A 17,326-nucleotide genomic window follows, 5' to 3' on the forward strand; every position below is an offset into this window, starting at 1 on the left:
GTTCTATTCATGCTAACATCCCCAATTTTAAGAAAATTTAAGTTAATTATATAAAATTATTGAGTTTAAATTTCTCTTTCATTTGGAAAACTGAGATTAAATTGAAATAATTAAAAAACTTTTATTGATTAAATTGAATTTAATTGATTAGATATTCAAACTGATTATTTTGAAAATATTGAATTTTGCTTTCCTTTGATTTTGGATTTTAGGGCCAACTTAAAAAAAAAAAAATTAAAAGAGATAATTAATTTTATGTGGTTTTGAATTGATTTAAATAATTGGAAGAATTTAATTTGTATAAATTGGTGGATCTTATGCCCTTTAATTTTGGTTTTTGAAGCTTAAATTAAGATAATTTGAAAAGTTAATTGATTTATAAATTTAATAGAATCTTTGGAGATTTTAGAGATATTGTGATAAAATATTTTATCTATCTTTTCAAAATTTGAAAAAAAATAAAAGAATTGAGATTTTTTTCGAAATTAGATAAGAGTGAAAAAATCCAAAAATTGGGGAGAAAGCAATTCGGTTTTTCAGCGACGGCTTCCACAAAATTGTCGATTTCCGGAGTTTGAACCATTGGATCGTGCTCAAATTTGGTCAGTCTGTTCAAGACATATAGAGTTTCATTTTGAACAGTTGAATCATTGTTTGATGCTCTGGTTTGTTCAAAATCGCTGCTGAATAAAATTTGTAAAACTAGAAATTCCCCTTCTTTCTCACTCTCGCAAACCCTCCTCATACAAAACCCTCACTACCACTAGCCGCTAGCCTAAACAATTTATGCTATCCGACAGCAACACCCGCTGCCTATCTATGGTAACCACGAGTCGACGCGCCATCAGCCACCAGTTGTCCGATCTTTGTCGGAATCTTGAGAAAAACCTTGGTAAGACTTATTTTCCTTATAATTTGGGAGGTGAAATTCACCCATTTGATTTTGGGTTAAATTAATAACCTCTCTTTGGTGTGAAACTTAGATTCAAGATTTGGAAGTTTTGAGGCATTGACCATCAAGCTAGAGACCAACCATTTTGTTTTGCAAAAAATTGGTGAAGATCGGTAAGTTTTGTAAGTTGTTGGATGGTTATTCTTTTGGATTGAGAGTAATTGTGGAAAATTAAGTTATTGATTTTGGATTTAATTCTTGATCAGATTGGTTAATAGAATCAAGTTTTGGAATTTGTCTTGGACTAAGCCACAACTTTAGGTTGATTCAAGTGTGCTAAAGAAGTTCTAAGGAGATTTTGTTTTGCGTTTTTTACCAAGTTGAGGTAAGTGATACTATTACCGGTGCCTTCGTGCCAGGCGACCTAGATTAGACCTATAAAGTTACTTGGTGGACTCTGGAGCATGATTTTGTTTGTCATTATGTTTTGCTTGTTGCATGGCAGTTACAAGTATTATGAGCATGTTCAAATTTCTAGTCAGTACTGATATTATGTATGTGATGCATGAATAGACCAGTAGAGCGGTTTAATGTCTCGCCTTGACGCGTGTTATTATTATGTTTGACGGTGTGCCTACGGGCCGCTAGACATGCGTGAACCGACAGGTTTACGTTCATGTTGTTATCATGTTTGACGGTGTGCCTATGGGCCGCTAGACATGCGTGAGTCGACAAGTTTACGTTCATGTTACTTTTATTTTCATGTTTCATGTTTTGATGGCGAGCCTAGGGGCCGCTAGACATGCGTGAACCGACAGGTTTACGTTCATGTTATTATCATGTTTGACGGTGTGTCTACGGGCCGCTAGATATGCGTGAGTCAATGGGTTCACGTTAATGTTATTATCATGTTTAACGGTGTGCCTATGGGCCGCTAGACATATGTGAGTCGATGGGTTCACGTTCATGTTATTATCATGTTTGATGGTGTGTTTACGGGTCGCTAGACATGCGTTTCAAGGCAAGATAATACGTATTTTGGTTTTTCTTTCATCATAAAAAACCGATGTAGCTGTATGAGCCACATGCTATTTTTTTTTTTTTTTGTTGTGGATGTATAGCCTGATCCCAGTAATGGGATCACTTACTGAGTATTTTATACTCGACTTTTCTTAATTTATGTTTTTCAGGTAATAATAGGAACGAACCGGCGGGTGATAAGAGGGACCTGTGATCGTGCCATTTAGGACATGTATATCACTTCCGTTCAGTTTACGTTTTCAAGCTATTTAAAAGTTTTGATTTGAAACTCGATGTTGGTCAAAATTTTATTTGTTTAAGTTATTTTTTCTTCATTATTTTAGGGGTCCCAAACAAAAGTTTTTCTTATTTGTCATTTATTTTGGAAAATTGTATTTATTATTTTAATGAAAATTTATTTTCCTCAATGGTCAAAATGTTTTGAATGTAAATGTGTAATTATGAGTAACGACCCTTATCAGAGTACACAAAAGGTCGGATCGTTACAAGTTCTCTGTCTAGTAATCTCATGATCTACAAAACTTATTGAAGGATCCACCAAGAAACTCCAAGAAACTCCAACTCTTAGGTATTTTACTCTTTTATTGGTTTGGTTCTCAACCTTGGCTTTCCATTCTTTGAATTTTTAAAAGGTTTGGTCTTTAGTTTTTAAAATAAAGGTCCATACCTTTCTTGAATAATCATCCACCAAAGATAAGAAATATCTTGATCCACTCAATGAAGGAGTTCTAGATGGTCCTCAAATGTCAGCATGAATATACCCTAGAATCTCTTTTCTTGAGTGATGTCTAGTGAATTTAAGTCTTTTAGACTTTCCATAGACAGTGTTCACAAAATCTAAGTTTTTTAGTACCTCTTGATTGTACAATCCCCTGTTTCACCAACTCCTTGAGACCTCATTCACTTATGTGAGAGTTTTTTATGCCACAAATCGAATTCTTCATCTCTGTCATCATGAGATACTAGAGCTTGATCTTTAGGAACAAAATTCCGAATTATATACAACCCATCTTGTTTTTGTGCTTCAAGCATAACTCTAGAGTCTCTCATGATTTTTAGAACACCTTCATTCACTGTGATTGAACAACCAATCTCATCAAGCATACCAATGGAGATTAATTTTTTCTCAAACCTGGAACATGTCTCACATCATTCAACAAGATTTCTCTGTTGTTTTCTATCTTGAGCATTACTAAGCCTTTTCCAACAATTTTGCATCCACTATCATTTTCGATGAACACTGAGCCTCCATCCCACAATCTGTAGGATACAAACCTCTTCTTTAAAGAAGTCATATGAAAGGTACACCCTGAGTCGAGGACCCAGTCTTCCTTTCCTTCGGTTTTTCCGCTCATGGTCTTTTCATTTAGGGCTACCAGAACCTCAGTATACTCACAACCTTCATCACCAATAGAGAAATCAGCCTTGCCATGTTTCTTAGATTTCTTGGGAGCCTTTCTTTTTAGCTCTGGACAGTTTCTTTTAAAATCTCATTCTTTGTGACAATTAAAGCACTTAAGAGGTGCTTTTGATTTATGAAACCTTTGACCTTTCATAAATTTGTTCTTTTTGTAGTAGTTATTTTTCCTTTTCGTATACAGAGTTTCCCTACTGCCAGAAGTCGTAGTTTCAGCAATTATAACATCAGTAGTAATTGCATCTCTCCCATGTTTCATGGTAGCTTTTACAACTTTGTATGAATTAGGTAGTGAGTCAATCAGTATAGTGGCTTCACTCCCACTGCCTAATTTTTCTTCAGTTTGATTAATTTTTTAAGTTAGCTTCTCAAAATCATCCAGGTTTTCATCCGTCGTCTTTGCTGCATTCATTTTAAAAGAGAAGAACCTTTCTCTAAGAAATATCTTATGAGGTAAATTCCTTTTATCATACAGGTTTGCAATCTCTTCCAAACATCATGAGCACAAGATTCATCAATTACTCATCTCATGACATTATCTGAAATGTTTAGCATTAGAGTTCTATAAGCTACCTCCTCTATTGTCTGTTTTTCTTCAGAAGTGAGAGTACTAGGTAGAGTTATGGGGTCATCTAAACCTTTAAGAGCTTTATGATGAGTAAGGATAACCTCGATTTTCTTAGACCATAAAACAAAGTCTCCATTTCTAGTAAACTTATCAATTCCACTGATGAGTTTTGTAAGCTCTGATACCAAGTAATAAAAGAACTAAATAAACCTAGGCTCTTCAACACATGTTAGCTAATCAGAATAAATCTAACACATCAGCACACTCGTCAACAAGTAAAACTCAAAGAAATATGTTATCTCATTTCACTAAGCTTTGTAACATGCAAAGATAGAGAGATCAAACCTGAGAGTTGAGATCAAAGGTATTCACCTGATTCCTGACGAAATTGAACACAAAAATGAAGAAGAAGATGAGCAATAAGAAGATTAGACATAGGATTTATAGTGGTTCAGCAATTTGGCCTACATCCACTGTAAAGAGTAGCCATGGGAGCTTCCTTCATTTTTTTTTTTCCTATAAGATTATTATTACTCTTTTTATAGTAATTCTTTTTTTTTTAAATGGTAAAAAATAAGACTAGTTTCCACTAATTATATAGTCAAAATCCTGGGAAGAATTGTGTTTTTGTTTATATGACATTAAAAGATATATTTGCATATTTCAAAATTAATTCAAATGATATAAGGACATATATAAAAGATATTTTTGTAATTCACTCCAAAATAATAGATTGGTCTAAAAAAATTCAACCGTAAAAATAGTAAGAAGAGACGGTAAAGAAATATTAGTTGAAAAAAAAAAAAAGAACGAGTCAAAAGGGGAGATTTTAGGGATCAAATAAGAAGAAGAGCATAGAAGCTTTTAATGGTTGAGAGAATCTAAAAATATACTTTAGAATATTTAGTCCCTAAATTTCAAAATGTTACACATTTAGTGCAAGTTTTGAGTTTGATTTTAATTTAATCCCTAGGTCTCAAAATGCTACAACTTTACCTTTGACATTTGAACTTCGTTACAATTTGGTCCATATGTCTCGAGGTTTATATTTTTACCCTCAATTTTTCACTAAATACTTACTTTTCGTCTTTTTGAGTTAATTTATGTTAATAAATTAAAAATCATTAAAAGAATTTTAATTAATTAAGTTTCATTATTCTTATCACTTTTTAAATTAAATTTAAAATTTAACTTCTAATTATTTTTAATTAATTAATAGAAATTGACATCGATAATTGAAGGTAAGTATTTAATGAGAAATTGAGGTTAGAAATGTAAAATTTTGTTGGACCAAATTGAAACAAAAGTCAGATCTCAAGGATAAAATTATAACATTTTGAAACTTAGGGATTAAATTGAAACAAAACTCAAAATTTAAGAATTAAATGTGTAACATTTTAAAACCTAGGGACCAGATAGAAACTAGAGCTAAAACCTAAGGACCAAAAAGATAGTATCCCCTTTATATTTTGTTGAGACAAAAATTGAAATAAATTTGATATTCCAGTAACTTAGTTTTTTTTTCTTAAAATAAATAATTTAGGCTCGTTTGGTAACTATTTTTTGTTTTTGAAAATTAAGCTTATGGACAGTACTTCCAACTCCAAAATTCTTTCTTTGTTATCTACTTTTCACTAATATTTTTTAAAACCAAACCAAATTTTGAGAACTAATAAAAATAGCTTTCAAAAAGTTGTTTTTGTTTTTAGAATTTGGCTAGAATTCAACTATTGTACATAAGTAAGATGCAAATCAGGATAAAAAAAGTAGATGAAATAGACTAAATTTTCAAAAACTAAGATAAAAAACTAAATGATTATCAAACAGAATCTTAGTATTTTTAGTAATCAAAGAATAATAAAATCTCTTGACTCCAACATGAAATTGAACAAACCATTTGGTCTTCCATGGGAGACCTTATTTTTTAATACAATCAGCCGTTTTTTTTCTTTTTTTTTTTTCCCTTTTTTCAATAACACTGATTTTATGAATATAAGTTGTAAAACATTTGCCCACCCTACAATGCAACAAGAACTTTTGTTAATGAGATGTATTTCTATTTAAATGGTGTATAAAATAAGTATGGCACCTGTCACACCTCCTCCCGAGCCTTAACCCAAGACCCAAAAGAGGGCGTGAAGACAGTTAACATCACCCTTTTGAGATGTCAACTGCCCAACTCTACTTACATCTAGGATAGCTAGTATACCAATAATTCTTTATTTGTATTAACAATTAAGAACGTCTACAATATTCTTAACAATTTTATATAAATGATCTAGCTATCCTAATGACCTTCAACTACCCCGATCCGAGTCCCGCCCTGTGAGAGATTACCAATTCCTAGTGTTGGTGGCTTGGTGGCTTTTCCCTAAACGCTCTGCTTTCGCTGTCTGGGGGGAAGAAAACATTTGGAAAACATGAGCTATAAAGTCCAATAAGTGGTGCCTTTAAATAAACAAATAACTTGATTTCAGAAATATACTTTTTCAAAATCAATTCATAATCAACAAGAACATTATCACAAATTCAATATTATTTCTCCAGCCAATCTGCTGGATTATTCTCAACTCAACCGCTGGTTAAAATAATCAACCCCAGCTTGACCACTGGTTACCGCATAATGTAAACATTGGTTATCCCTGGCATGATCATACATTTTCCCTAAAGAAATGTATCAACAATTCCTATGGAAACTTTCCATGTACCCTATTATCCCGCCAATGTGCACATCGACTATTTTCCCGCTAGCTATGCTTAGGTAACTTGACTATATTTCCCGCCGATCGTCACCGACTATAATTTCTTGCCGACCAAAGCCGACTATCTTTTCTTGCCAGCCGAAGTCGACTACATTTTCCCGCTAGTACCTTTCCAAGCATGCTAACTATATATCCCGGGTACAATTTCAGTTTCCAACACAAACATACAAGCACTATCTTAACAAGCATAGTAACAAGATAAATATATATCCCTGATCATGCCAATTTAACATTATCCCCTATATATATTTAACTATATATATAGAAATTACATCAACAATACAATAACACAATAACCACTCATGGTTTTTGTAAGGATTCTTTTCTGCAAGTTCACCTAGTTCCCCTTGAAGTGTTTCCTGGAATTCCTCCCATTTCTAAGGAAATTCAAAATCAATACCATAATTCCTCAAAATAACTTTAAATCATCCAAAATATCCTCTTATACTGAATTTACCAGCTTACCCTACTTAAAATGACCAAAATTGGCCAGATCCCTCAAACAACCTATTCTGAGCGTTGGCGTTCGCGACAGGACGTGTCTGCGCGCGTACAAGGGCTGGCAACACGTCCGTGGGTGTCAATCCTTGCATAAATGGCATGTAGCGTGGGTGGGAGGCATGCACAATGTGTCGAGCAGCGATCGTGGCGTCCGTTCGTTAGTGCGTCTGGTGATGCGCGCATGCACTGGGTCTGTCTCTTATACACATCTAGATGTGTATAAGAGACAGGCACGTCTGGTGATGCGCGCATGCACTGGCTGTTGGGCGTGCGTCGAGTCTGGGCGACAGTCTGGGCCTTCCACCTTCCTAACACAATTTCTTTCTCCTCAGCACTCTGAATGCGATGGCAGCCTGGGACCTTACTCTCAACTCACTCTTTAGGACTTTAGAACTTGGAAACTTGGGAATGGCACAAGTAAAATGTTCACGCCAAACTCCCTATTTATAGGTGTCCTGGGCTCTTCTCCATGCGACACCTCAAGTCCAAATGTCCTTTCCTCGTGCTGCCAATACTAATCCCTTGTCACCACGGCCTTGAGCTGTTTTAACCTTAGTTTGCCAACGCAAAGGGTTCACTTTGCATGTCATACTAGCCTTACACCTCCTACTTAAGTAGATAAGGATTACTTTGCATGTAATGTACTAAAGCCACCTCATATTTAGGTTATTTCCAACGCAAGTTTTCCTTGGGGATCGCATATCTCTTCGAATGGTCGCATTTCCCACTTGATGATCACAAGTTTAGTATCATGATCGTAAGTTGGTCTATCACCCATCCAATCTCGGCCTTCTATTAATGCCTTAGACCCAAAGCCTTAAAGTTTCCTCCTCTTGGATCACATACCATGCGATCCTCAAGCCATTGCCTACTTTTCCCAAGCCTACCAAAACTCTTCCATCGCTCACTAACCTCAAGCTAGTTCATTGCGCCCCCATGGGACCATCGCTCGGCCCCTGTCATGCGATCTCCTTGGCTCACTAACCTTGCGTAGCCAGTATCGCATGTAAGCTTTTGTCTGCAATCAACTACCCTTAATACTTAATCAACGCATCCCATGGTACCATCGTTTGGCCTTGATGCTACCGGATAGCCCATGCTAGTGCTTACTAACCTCAAAGCATTTATTCAAGGCATAACCAACATCGTATGAAATCTTTGCCCGTGAGTCGCTTACAAACCTCGCATAGGCCTATCCTCGCGCATGCCTTGGTGTTCCCCCCTTCGCTAGCATTTGCCTAATATCCGGCCTGCCCCTAGCCTCAACTTACCACGCCCTTGGAATCCTTGCGATCAACACTTGCCTATGAATTCCATCACATAGTCACCCCATGGGATAACCTCGAAGCACACCTACACCAAGGTTTGTCAATGCATGGAAACACCCTTTCCAACGCATAGTAAAATCTTGGCCAATTCTTAATCCTCACACGGCCTTACCCAATCACCCTTATGCGTCCATCCTAGGCTTATGCCAAGCATGACACTAACCTCTCTTTGCCTTGGTCGCATAGTTCACACCATGCGTTCAACATCAACGCATATTATTAGCCTTGTCCTATGTGCCCACATGCCCTCGGATGTCCAACGCATAAAAACCCTTGAGTCAAGCTAGGTATCAACTCAACGCTTCATGGTACAACTTACCATCCCCTAGCCTCTTGCTAATGCATTCCCCAATGACCATCATATGTATGTCCTTTGTCTCTTATTCAAGACCAACGCAACTAACCTCATAAGCGAAATTCCTTGTCGGGTAAGTTCCGACCCGTACGAAAGGCGTAACGATCTGGGCACTGTCTCGGAGAGAGGCTCGGTGAAATAGACATGTCTGTGAAGATGCGGACTACCTGCACCTGGACAGAAAGACCCTATGAAGCTCCACTATTCCTTGGGATTGGCTTTGGGCTCCTCCTGCGCAGGTAGGTGGGGAGGAGGGGAAGAAGAGACGGGGAAAGAAAGTGAAGAACAAGGAGGACATGTGGAGGAGGGAAAGAGGGAGAGGGGAAGGAAAAAAAAAGGCGAAGAAGGCCCCTTTCCGGGGGGGCCCGAAGCCGGTAAGGAAAGAGATCACCGGAGTATAAGCACAGATCTCCTTTTTTTTATGCCATGGGGTCGACCTAGTTAAACAAGGTAACACCAATGGGTAACCAAAAAAACGGGAGGGTACTGCATTGGGCAGAAGACGATCAAAAAGCGAAGGCCTCACCCTTATTGCTTAATTGAGTTGTTGCCTGTCTTGAACAAGAAGACAAAGGACATACATATGATGGTCATTAGGGAATGCATTAGCAAGAGGCTAGGGGATGGTAAGTTGTACCATATGAGACGTTTGAGTTGATACCTAGCTTGAACTCAAGGGTTTTTATGCGTTGGACATCCGAGGGCATGTGGACGCCATAGGACAAGGCTGAATAGATGCGTTGGTTTTGAACGCATGGTGTGAACTATGCGACCAAGGCAAAGAGAGGTTAGTGTCATGCTTGGCATAAACCTAGGATGGACGCATAAGGGTGATTGGGTAAGGCCGTGTGAGGATTAAGAATTGGCCAAGATTTTACTATGCGTTGGAAAGGGTGTTGCCATGCATTGACAAGCCTTGGTGTAGGTGTGCTTCGAGGTTATCGCATGGGGCGACTATGCGATGGAATGCATAGGCAAGTGTTGATTGCAAGTGGTAAGTTGAGTCTAGGGGAAGGCCGGATATTAGGCAAATGCTAGCCAAGGAGGGAATGCCAAGGCATGCGTGAGGATAGGATTATGCGAGTTGGTAAGCGGCTCATGGGCAAAGCTTTCATATGATGTTGGCTATGCGTTGAATAAATGCTTTGAGGTTAGTAAGCACTAGCATGGGCTATGCGGTAGCATCATGGGCCAAGCGATGGTACCATGGGATGCGTTGATTAAGTATTGAGGATAGTTGATTGCGGGAAAAAGCTTACATGCGATACTAGCTATGCGAGGTTAGTGAGCCAAAAAGATCCCATGACATGGGCCGAGCGATGGTCCCATGGGGGCGCAATGAACTAGCTTGAGGTTAATGGGCGATGGAATAGTTTTAGTAGGCTCGAAAAAAGTAGGCAATGGCTTGAGAAGCGCATGGTATGCGATCTAAGAGGAGGCAACATTAAGGCTTTGGGGCTAAGGCATTAGTGGAAGGTCGAGAGTGGATGAGCGACAGACCAACTTGCGATCATGATACTAAACTTGCAATCATCAAGTGGGAAATGTGACCATTCGAAGAGATATGCGATCGCCAAGGAAAACTTGCATTGAAAATAGTCTAAATATGAGGTGGCTCAAGGACATTACATGCAAAGTAATCCTTATCTACTTAAGTAGGAGGTGTAAGGCTAGTATGACATGCAAAGTGAACCCTTTGCGTTGGCAAACTAAGGTTAAAACAGCTCAAGGTCGTGGTGGCAAGGGATTAGTGTTGGCAGCACGAGGGAAGGACATTTGGACTTGAGGTTTCGCATGGAGAGAAGCCCGAGACACCTATAAATAGGGAGCTTGGTGTGAAAATTTTACTTGTGTCATTCCCAAGTTTCCAAGTTCTAAAGTCCCAATGAGTGAGTTGAGAGTAAGGTCCCAGGCTGCCATCACATTTGGAGTGCTGAGAAGAAAGGAATCGTGTTAGAAAGGTGGAAGGCCCAGACTGTCGCCCAGGCCCGACGCACGCTCAACGGCCAGCACATGCGCGCATCACCAGACGTGCTGACAGACGGACGCCGTGATCGCTGCTCGACGCATTGCGCATGCCTCCCGCCCACGCTGCACGCCTTCTGTACGAGGATTGACGCCCACGGACGCGTTGCCAGCCCCTGTACGGGCACAGACACATCCTGTCGCGAACGCCAATGCTCAGAATAGGCTGTTTGAGGGATCTGGCCGATTTTGGTCATTTTAAGTAGGGTAAGCTGGTAAATTCGGTAGAAGAGGATATTTTGGATGATTTAAAGTTATTTTGAGGAATTATGGTAGTAATTTGAAATTTCCTTAGAAATGGGAGGAATTCCAGGAAACACTTCAAAGGGAACTAGGTGAACTTGTAGAAAAGAATCCCTGCAAAAACCTTGAGTGGTTATTGAGTTATTGTATTGTTGATGTAATTTCTATATATAGAGGTAAATATATATAGGGAATAATGTTAAATTGGCATGATCAATGATATATGTTTATCTTGTTACTATGCTTGTTAAGATAGTGCTTGTATGTTTGTGTTGGAAACTGAAATTGTACCTGGGATATATAGTTAGCATGCTTGGAAAGGTACTTGGCGGGAAAATGTAGTCGGCTTCAACTGGTGGGAAAAGATAGTCGGCTTCGATCGGTAGGAAATTATAGTCGGTGACGACTGGTGGGAAATATAGTCAAGTTACCTAAGCATAGCTAGCGGAAAAATAGTCGATGTGCACATTGGCGGGATAATAGGGTACAGGGAAAGTTTCCACATGAATTGTTGATACATTGCTTTAGGGAAAATGTATGATCATGCCAGGGATAACCAGTGGTAAAGTTGGGGATGTTTACATTATGTGGTAACCAGTGATCAAGCTGGGGTTGATTGTTTTAACTAGAGGTTGAGTTGGGAATAATCCAGTAGATTGGCTGGAGAAATAATATTGAACTTGTGATAATGTTATTGTTGATTATGAATTGATTTTGAAAAAGTATATTTCTGAAATCAAGTTATTTGTTTATTTAAAGGCACCACTTACTGGGCTTTATAGCTCATGTTTTCCAAATGTTTTCTTCTCCCTATGTAGCGAAAGCGGAGCGTTCAGGGAAAAGCCACCAAGCCACCAACACTAGGAATTGGTAATCTCTCAAAGGGCGAGACTCGGATCGGGGTAGTTGAAGGTCATTAGGAGAGCTTGATCATTTATATAAAATTGTTAAGAATATTGTAGACGTTCTTAATTGCTAATACACATAAAGAATTGTTGGTATACTAGTTGTTCTAGATGTAAGTAGAGTTAGGCAGTGGACATCTCAAAAGAGTGATGTTGGTTGTCATCACGTCCTCTTTTGGGTCTTGGGTTAAGGCTCGGGAGGGGGTGTGACAGCACCGCTAGTGAAGGTTATCTTATTTTATTTTTTTGGTTTTTTTTAATCTCCTTTATTTTCCAAACAAAAATTGTTTTATAATCACTTTTAAAACTAAATTCCAAAATCGTCGTTTTTTAAAAAAAAAAATAGAGAATTTTAATTTTATATACTTTTTCATTTTCATGCTCATTTATTGAATCAGATGTTAAACTAAAAAAATTAAATTAATAGCTAAAAAGTAAAAATCCACATGATTCATATATTAAAAATATGATATGGAAAGTAATAATAATAACAACTGAATAAATAATTACAACCACTTATAAACCAACCAGAGAGTGGTTTGAAAAATAAATTTTAGTTAATTATTAGGGGCTGTTTGTTTTTTTTTAAATGTAAATAACTAGAATCTTAGACGCTCAGAATTATAGATATTAGAAATTATAGATGTTCGACATCTTTAGGTTACCATGTTTATTTTGTAGGAATTTATTATTATTATTATTATTATTTTTTGCAGATATTTGGAAATATTTTGATAATTATGTTTGTTTTATAGAATTTAGAATGTCTTAAATTTAACTAACATTTCAAGAATGTCCTTACGATTATTTATTAAATTATAATTAATTTGATATAATTTGAACTTATATAACATATTTGTTTTTATCCATTTAAATTTATTTTAAAATTAATACAATTTTTATTACTTTTACATGTTATTTTTTTTAACAAAATAATATATCATGATTTAAGATATTTTTATAAAATATAGTTTAAAGTTAAACTTCAATATATTCCTAAAAAATAAGAATTATGGTGTGTATGCGCGTGTGTAAGCTGTTTCAGGAGGGTATCTAAAACTCTCTAGATGTCCTAGTCTGAACATCTTAAGATGTCCGGAAATCTTCAGCTGCTGAATATCTTATAATACTACAAAACAAACACGATAATTTAGATGTCCACTATATGGAAATCTATGATGCCAACAAAATAAACGGGCTCCTTAAATCTTTTAAGTTTGTAGGTTTTAAGTTCCAAATTGTCAAGCTTTGCTAAAATCTCTTCAAACATATTTTAGTCCTTAAAAATTTTACTACTGTATGCAATATATTTTTTTAATGCTAATTTATTTGAAAATCATTACATGTTTCTTTGAATGCGGTAGAAAATTTGAGTGTCATCGTCATTTAAAAGAAATCATTTATTCTTTCAATAAAATCAAATATTTTTTTAAAGACTAATTAAAATCATGAGGAACAAATAGAAAATTTTAAAGTGAATAAAGTTGAAATTATTTATTGAATGAGGAAGTCAATAAATAACTTCTCCTTAGGAAATAAAATTGAGAGCATTTTGATTTGGTGGAGAGATTATTAAAAGGATAAAAAGAAAACAAGAAAATGCAAAATGCATTTGTTGAGTAAACATATTAAGTAATAATTTGTCAATAAATTTTAGTTCAAATTACAAGTTCAATTTTTTAAAGAATTTTTAATGTATTTTAAATCACAATAATTAACATGTTTATCTCTTTTAAATCTCACAATTCCTTAATATAAGTTTATAATTACAATTAAGGAAAATTATTTCAAATGATGAAATTGTTGAAAATATTTACAAAATAAAGCAGAATTTTAAAACTATCAACGATAGATGCTGATAGATACTGATAGATTTCTATCAGTGATATTAATAGACACTGATATAAGTCTATCAGTGTCTACCAACGTCTATCATTGATAGTTCTAAAATTTTGTTATATCTTATAGATTTTTTGATTTATTTTTCTATATTTAAAAATAACCCTACAATTAATGCTTGAATCCTGTAATTTTGTTATCTTATTTTAAAACACTGTTTTTGGAATTTAGAGGGTAAATTAATCAAATTTTTGCTGGTAGAAAAATAAATTATAATAGTGATTTATTTGGATAGAAGAAAAAAGGGATGATTCCAGTGGTAAGTTATCTAATAAAACTGTTACTCCATTTTTCCTCGTCTTTATTCTTTTTTTCCTTTCCAATATTAGATTAGAAAAGAGAAGATAAAACCGAGATTTAATAACTCATTCTTTTTTAATCAAATCAATGAGAAATCATACTTGTTGAATGAGAAATTTCGACGAATCACAAGTTTCCATGTCATCAACGAAACCTTGAGCCTATTGAGAAAATTATAAGTTGGATCGGACCGAGTATTTAAAATCGCTCAAGTCCAAAATTCGACCCAATTCAAATCCGCAGTGAAAAATTTGGGCAAAAAAAAAAAGTGCCCAAACTCAACTTTGACTCAAACCTATAAAGTAGTTGAACCCAAAGCCCAAAGGCCAAAGGCAAATAGGGCCCAAGCCCACTTAAAACCTATGGAATCCTCTATAAATAGAGGTCTTGCCCTTTCATTTGGAGGAAAAGGAAAAGAGGAGGCTCTGAAGATTGAAGTTCTGCAGAATTGAAGTCGGAAGCTCTAAAGTTCTCAAACTCCTAAGAACCGAAGCTCCAAAGATCTCAAACTCGAAAGACCAAAGTTCTTAAGCTCTCAAGCTTTGAAGACTAAAGCTCCCAAGCTCTAAAGATCTGAAGACGAGGACTTGGAAGACTAAGACTCTAAGCTTCTGAAGACTTCAAAACTAAACTTGTATGAAGATTTGGAAGATTTAAACTTATTGTAATATTTGAGAGAAAGAATCAAAGGAATATATATATATATTAGAGATTGTACCTTTATATACCACAAATCAATATAAATACAAAGTTCGAATTCAACGAATTGAATTTATCTGGAAAACTTTTCGAATAGTTTGGCACACCCTATTTCTCTACAACACAATCTACCTAAAGAAGTCATGGCATCTAAAAACAACACTCCCAACACTTCAAGCGATGTCCACAATAGACCAATTACCCGCAATCGCTCTGAGGGGATTCAACAATCTGAAGAGTTGCCTTCCTTCGAGATCGTGAGGAATATATGGGAACAAATTTCAAAATAACCGCAAAGTGGAATTGTCATTAAAGAAAGCCTTGCAGTTAACAAGCATACTCCGCCTTCTGAAGATCACGTGAAGAAGCATCACCCCCAATATAATGTCAGTCATGATGGCCGACATGGGAATAAGTAAAGAAAGGATGGTCGAACTCGAAAAGAAAGTTAACATGCTGATGAGGGTTGTCAAAGAAAGGGATTGTGAAATTGCAACCTTCAAGAATCACATCAAGAGTCGTGATGCTGCTGAATCAAGTCACACACCCGTAGCCAGGAATGATGATAAGGGGAAGATTATTCTGCAAAAAAGTCAACCACAAAATTCGACATCAATTACTTCGTTGTCTGTTCAGTAATTGCAGGAGATGATTGCCAACTCCATCAAGGCTCAATATGGTGGACCTAATCAGATTTTTCTCTTATATTCTAAGCCATATACGAAGAGAATCGACAATTTAAGAATGCCAAATGGTACCAGCCACCCAAATTCCAACAGTTTGACGGGAAGGGCAACCCAAAACAACACATTGCTCATTTCATTGAAACATGTGAGAATGTTAGTACACGAGGAGATTTGATGGCCAAATAGTTTGTTCGAACTTTGAAGGGAAATGCCTTCGACTGGTACACTAACCTTGAACTTGAAACTATTGATAGCTGGGAACAGCTTGAAAGAGAGTTCCTCAACAGCTTTTATAGCACGAGGCGTATCGTCAGCATGATAGAGCTCACACCAAACAGCGAAAAGAGGAGTCGGTCATTGACTACATCAACTGTTGGAGAGCATTAAGCCTTGATTAAGAAGATAGTTTAACTGAACTGTCAGTAGTGGAAATGTGCACTCAAGGAATGCAATAGGGAATTTTGTACATTCTGCAAGGGATAAAACCCCACATCTTCGAAGAGTTGGCAACCTGATCTCATGATATGGAGCTAAGCATTGCTAATAGAGGAAGAAACGATTTACTAGTCCCATAAGTTTAAAAAAAAAAAAAAAGAAGTGAAAAGCATCCAAGAGGTATCAAAGGGTACAACTAAAGAAGCCACGGTCGTCAATACGACCCCTTTGAAATTCATCTCCAAGGAGAAAAAGACTGAAAAACGCCAAGATGGGAGCGAGAAAAAATGTCTGACATTGAAAGGGTGACAAGAAAAAGTCTACCCATTTCCAGACTCTGATCTGCCTAATATGTTAGAGCAACTACTGGAAAATCAACTCATTGAGCTTCCCGAATGTAAATAACCTGCAAAAATGGGGAGAGTAAATGATCTCAATTATTGCAAGTATCATCGAGTTTTTAGTCATCCGGTGGAAAAGTGTTTCGTACTGAAGGAGTTAATTTTGAAGTTAGCTCAAGAGAAAAAAAATTGAGTTAGACTTTGATGACGTGGCACAAACAAATCACGTCGCAGTAACGATTCATCCTAATACTCGACTACCTACGACAGGGAGTTTGATCCAATTTGGATCTCTTGAGCCTATCATTATATATTCTTCATCAGACCCCTCCTGAAAGACCAACTTTCAAAAGGTTGACCCCTGGAAAAAAGAGGAAAAGGTGGAAGATGCAGATGAGGGATGGACATTAGTAACTTGTCAGAAGAGGTGCAAACAAAATTCTGTTTAGAAAGATTCTCGTGTGTATCCAGACTATAAAAGGAAGAGTAAGTCTCGAAGAAGAAAAGCAAGGAAGAATATGAGAAGATTCCGTTTAGTTATCGAAGAAAGCGAAGAGATTCCTCGACCTCGACAACTAATTACCTTGAAAGTCTTCTTTCCAAAAAGCTTTCCAGTCGAAACTGTTTCTGCCACGTCATCAGTACGACTGAATATGACGACACCCCTTCAAAGTCTGCAGAAGCAACAGTCGAGCTAGAGAAACTACCTCCTTTCAGCATAAATGATCTGTTGTCACTCCTATGGTAGACCAAGGACGCACTTGTCGAAATATTAAAAAGAAATGAACTTCCAACTACTTCGACAACCCAAATAAATACATGTGCTTCATGTTGTAGATCGATATCATTCACTGATGAATATTTATTACTTAGGTCAAAGCTCTATAATAGACCTCTATTTGTGTTGGGATATGTCCGAGAGCAAAAAC

The sequence above is a fragment of the Benincasa hispida genome, chromosome 9 (assembly GCF_009727055.1).
Source record: "Benincasa hispida cultivar B227 chromosome 9, ASM972705v1, whole genome shotgun sequence".
Taxonomy (NCBI): Eukaryota; Viridiplantae; Streptophyta; class Magnoliopsida; order Cucurbitales; family Cucurbitaceae; genus Benincasa; species Benincasa hispida.